This window comes from Balaenoptera acutorostrata, chromosome 15 (assembly GCF_949987535.1).
Source record: "Balaenoptera acutorostrata chromosome 15, mBalAcu1.1, whole genome shotgun sequence".
NCBI classification, from domain to species: domain Eukaryota; kingdom Metazoa; phylum Chordata; class Mammalia; order Artiodactyla; family Balaenopteridae; genus Balaenoptera; species Balaenoptera acutorostrata.
Window position 1 is genome coordinate 67,874,407 of NC_080078.1, and position 5,492 is coordinate 67,879,898.

General features: G+C 34.2%; 1 non-coding gene across 1 annotated transcript; it reads left to right on the top strand.

Annotated features, from left to right (window-relative positions):
* The first annotated feature begins 4,829 nt into the window (after nucleotides 1-4,829).
* LOC114235435 (U6 spliceosomal RNA) lies at nucleotides 4,830-4,936 on the top strand. Its single transcript, XR_003621614.2, has one exon. It is a non-coding gene; the product is annotated as a U6 spliceosomal RNA (small nuclear RNA).
* Nucleotides 4,937-5,492: the final 556 nt, after the last annotated feature.

Genomic DNA, 5,492 nt, shown 5'->3' on the forward strand with positions numbered 1-5,492 from the left:
GTTCTAAGAGGGAAGTTTATAGCTATACAAGCCTACCTAAAGAAACAAGAAAAATCTCAAGTAAACAATCTAACTTTACACCTAAAGAAACTAGAGAAAGAAGAACAAACAAAACCCAAAGTTAGCAGAAGGAAAGAAATCATAAAGATCAGAGCAGAAATAAATGAAATAGAAACAAAGAAAACAATAGCAAAGATCAATAAAACTAAAAGTTGGTTCTTTGAGAAGATAAACAAAATTGATAAGCCATTAGCCAGACTCATCAAGAAAAAGAGGGAGAGGACTCAAATCAATAAAATCAGAAATGAAAAAGGAGAAGTTACAACAGACACCGCAGAAATACAAAACATCCTAAGAGACTACTACAAGCAACTTTATGCCAATAAAATGGACAACCTGGAAGAAATGGACAAATTCTTAGAAAGGTATAACCTTCCAAGACTGAACCAGGAAGAAACAGAAAATATCAACAGACCAATCACAAGTAATGAAATTGAAACTGTGATTAAAAATCTTCCAACAAACAAAAGTCCAGGACCAGATGGCTTCACAGGTGAATTCTATCAAACATTTAGAGAAGAGCTAACACCCATCCTTCTCAAACTCTTCCAAAAAATTGCAGAGGAAGGAACTCTCCCAAACTCATTCTATGAGGCCACCATCACCCTGATACCAAAACCAGACAAAGACACTACAAAAAAAGAAAATTACAGACCAATATCACTGATGAATATAGATGCAAAAATCCTCAACAAAATACTAGCAAACAGAATCCAACAACACATTAAAAGGATCATACACCACGATCAAGTGGGATTTATCCCAGGGATGCAAGGATTCTTCAATATACGCAAATCAATCAATGTGATACACCATATTAACAAATTGAAGAATAAAAACCATATGATCATCTCAATAGATGCAGAAAAAGCTTTTGACAAAATTCAACACCCATTTATGATAAAAACTCTCCAGAAAGTGGGCATAGAGGGAACCTACCTCAACATAATAAAGGCCATATATGACAAACCCACAGCAAACATCATTCTCAATGGTGAAAAACTGAAAGCATTTCCTCTAAGATCAGGAACGAGACAAGGATGTCCACTCTCACCACTATTATTCAACATAGTTCTGGAAGTCCTAGCCACGGCAATCAGAGAAGAAAAAGAAATAAAAGGAATACAAATTGGAAAAGAAGAAGTAAAACTGTCACTGTTTGCGGATGACATGATACTATACATAGAGAATCCTAAAACTGCCACCAGAAAACTGCTAGAGCTAATTAATGAATATGGTAAAGTTGCAGGTTACAAAATTAATGCACAGAAATCTCTTGCATTCCTATACACTAATGATGAAAAATCTGAAAGAGAAATTATGGAAACACTCCCATTTACCATTGCAACAAAAAGAATAAAATACCTAGGAATAAACCTACCTAGGGAGACAAAAGACCTGTATGCAGAAAACTATAAGACACTGATGAAAGAAATTAAAGATGATACCAACAGATGGAGAGATATACCATGTTCTTGGATTGGAAGAATCAACATTGTGAAAATGAGTATACTACCCAAAGCAATCTACAGATTCAATGCAATCCCTATCAAATTACCAATGGCATTTTTTACGGAGCTAGAACAAATCATCTTAAAATTTGTATGGAGACACAAAAGACCCCGAATAGCCAAAGCAGTCTTGAGGCAAAAAAATGGAGCTGGAGGAATCAGACTCCCTGACTTCAGACTATACTACAAAGCTACAGTAATCAAGACAATATGGTACTGGCACAAAAACAGAAACATAGATCAATGGAACAAGATAGAAAGCCCAGAGATTAACCCACGCACCTATGGTCAACTAATCTATGACAAAGGAGGCAAAGATATACAATGGAGAAAAGACAGTCTCTTCAATAAGTGGTGCTGGGAAAACTGGACAGCCACATGTAAAAGAATGAAATTAGAATACTCCCTAACACCATACACAAAAATAAACTCAAAATGGATTAGAGACCTAAATATAAGACTGGACACTATAAAACTCTTAGAGGAAAACATAGGAAGAACACTCTTTGACGTAAATCACAGCAAGATCTTTTTCGATCCACCTCCTAGAGTAATGGAAATAAAAACAAAAATAAACAAGTGGGACCTAATGAAACTTCAAAGCTTTTGCACAGCAAAGGAAACCATAAACAAGACGAAAAGACAACCCTCAGAATGGGAGAAAATATTTGCAAATGAATCAACGGACAAAGGATTAATCTCCAAAATATATAAACAGCTCATTCAGCTCAATATCAAAGAAACAAACACCCCAATCCAAAAATGGGCAGAAGACCTAAATAGACATTTCTCCAAAGAAGACATACAGATGGCCACGAAGCACATGAAAAGATGCTCAACATCACTAATTATTAGAGAAATGCAAATCAAAACTACAATGAGGTATCACCTCACTCCTGTTAGAATGGGCATCATCAGAAAATCTACAAACAACAAATGCTGGAGAGGGTGTGGAGAAAAGGGAACCCTCTTGCACTGTTGGTGGGAATGTAAATTGATACAGCCACTATGGAGAACAATATGGAGGTTCCTTAAAAAACTAAAAATAGAATTACCATATGACCCAGCAATCCCACTACTGGGCATATACCCAGAGAAAACCGTAATTCAAAAAGACACGTGCACCCGAATGTTCATTGCAGCACTATTTACAATAGCCAGGTCATGGAAGCAACCTAAATGCCCATCAACAGACGAATGGATAAAGAAGTTGTGGTACATATATACGATGGAATATTATTCAGCCATAAAAAGGAACGAAATTGAGTCATTTGTTGAGAAGTGGATGGATCTAGAGACTGTCATACAGAGTGAAGTAAGTCAGAAAGAGAAAAACAAATATCGTATGTTAATGCATGTATGTGGAACGTAGAAAAATGGTACAGATGAGCCAGTTTGCAGGGCAGAAGTTGAGACACAGATGTAGAGAATGGACATATGGACACCAAGGGGGGAAAACTGCGATGAGGTGGGGATGGTGATGTGCTGAATTGGGCGATTGGGATTGACATGTATACACTGATGTGTATAAAACTGATGCCTAATAAGAACCTGCAGTATAAAAAAACAAACAAAACAACTAATACTAAACTTTCATTGGGTTATTTGTATGGAAATATGTTAATATAAATGTTTCAGACATTACATGAAATTTCTAAAAATCTTATATTTGTATTTGTATGGAAATATGTATGGAAATATGTTAATATAAATGTTTCAGACAGTACATGAAATTTCTAAAAATCTTATATTTGTATTTGTATGGAAATATGTATGGAAATATGTTAATATAAATGTTTCAGACATTACATGAAATTTCTAAAAATCTTATATTTGTATTTGTATGGAAATATGTATGGAAATATGTTAATATAAATGTTTCAGACATTACATGAAATTTCTAAAAATCTTATATTTGTATTTGTATGGAAATATGTATGGAAATATGTTAATATAAATGTTTCAGACATTACATGAAATTTCTAAAAATCTTATATTTGTATTTGTATGGAAATATGTATGGAAATATGTTAATATAAATGTTTCAGACATTACAGGAAACGTCTAAAAATCTTATATGTTCTGGTATAATGTTATAAGTAATAATCCTAGTTATTACTTTAAAATGTATATCTCAGAAATAACTAATTTTCTTGTCAACTGCATTATTATGAACTTTCATCAAATCTTTAACCATGGTCATTTTTAAGTCTTTTGTCATTTACAGACAGTTCTGGGTGTACTCTGATGATTTTGCAAATATGTTCCTATAAAAGAGTTTCATCTTCAAGAAATTCATGGAAAAGACTCTGACAAGTACAGGTTTCTGGTAACTGACTGTACTGCTGAACTGAATGAATAAGCATTTTCAGAACTCTAATGAAAAACTGATGAACTCATAAAAGTGCTAACAAAAGATCAAGATGAAAAAAAAGAAATTAATTACATGGGACTGAGTGAACTGATGAGGATGAGTATAATTTTTGTGACTTTCTGTCTGAATTAAAAAAAAAAAAATCCCACAAGGACTCAGAGGAAAAGAATATACAAATCAATTTTCACTGCAAAGTAAAGGAGCTGTTACAGTGGAGGATTACTGGACTGAATGTCAATGTTATGACATAGTATAAGTGTGTTTCATGTTTGGTAATTGCAATCATTGTTGCTTTTGTTGTGGTCATCCATGTACAATGCTTGGTGTCAGTCTATCTATCTCTTGTAAAAATAAAATACAGTGTGTGTGTGTGGAAAAAAAAAAAAAGTAGATTTGCAAATTGTATATAAGTAGCATAATATCAGTGTTCTAAAAATATATGCATATAAAAATAAAAAAAAAAAAAAAAAAAAAAAGCTTCATTTCTTTATTTGTCCTGAATTAGAGCCCTCTCTGTGCAAAAGTTCTACCTCCAAGGGCTTTTGTGACAACAATCAGAGGCAATTGTTTAACATCACAGCTGTCTGAGGCAGCATTACTTCAGTTAGAGCTAAGAAAAGACTAACCAAAAATCTTAAAAGAAAATTGAGGGAATGAGTGAGGGACTTTGAAAATTTCTAACATAGTCCTGGGAATCTAGAAGTCCATGTGCATGTGCATGCCTAGGAAAGATGTGAGAAGGCCATAGTCTTTTACCTGTGGCTGACCTGAGGCTCTGTGTAAGCAGGAAGTGAAGACAGAGTTTTAAATTCCCCAACACATACACGCAGCCCTGTGGCAAAGACTGTGAGACTTCTTGGTTCACAGCATTTAAGAAAGCCTTAGTGCTCGCTTCGGCAGCACATATACTAAAATTGGAACGATACAGAGAAGATTAGCATGGCCCCTGCGCAAGGATGACATGCAAATTCGTGAAGCGTTCCATATTTAAAAAAAAAAAAAAAAAAAAAGAAAGCCTTAAATGTCCAATCATTAGCTGACCACTAAATTAACTGAGCAGAGACGTCAATGACCACACATGACAAAGAATACAGGCTTTACAGAAGTAGTCCCGGAATGTCACTAAGCAAACAAACAGCAGCAGTGACTACAGCAAACAGCAACAACAACAAACCCTGGAGAGGGGAACTGACTTTCAGAATTCTCTATCCAGAAAAAGTATCCTTCAAAAAGGAAGGGGGGATATTTCCAGATTTTTTTTAAAATTAAAGAATGTGTCCCTAGCTGACCTGTTTTATAAGAATTATTAAAGGGTGTCCTTTAAGCTGAAATGAAAGGACACTAGATAGTAATTCAAGTCTGCATGAAGAAACAAAGAGTCTAGAAATAAAGAGCAAAGGTTAAGTATATAGGCAAATATATGACAGTGTAAATGTAATTTTGTTTGTAACTTTTTTTCTTCTCCTACCTGATTTAAAAGACAACTGCATAAAGCAATAATTATAAAACTATGTAGATGAGCTTATAATATATAAAGATATAATTTG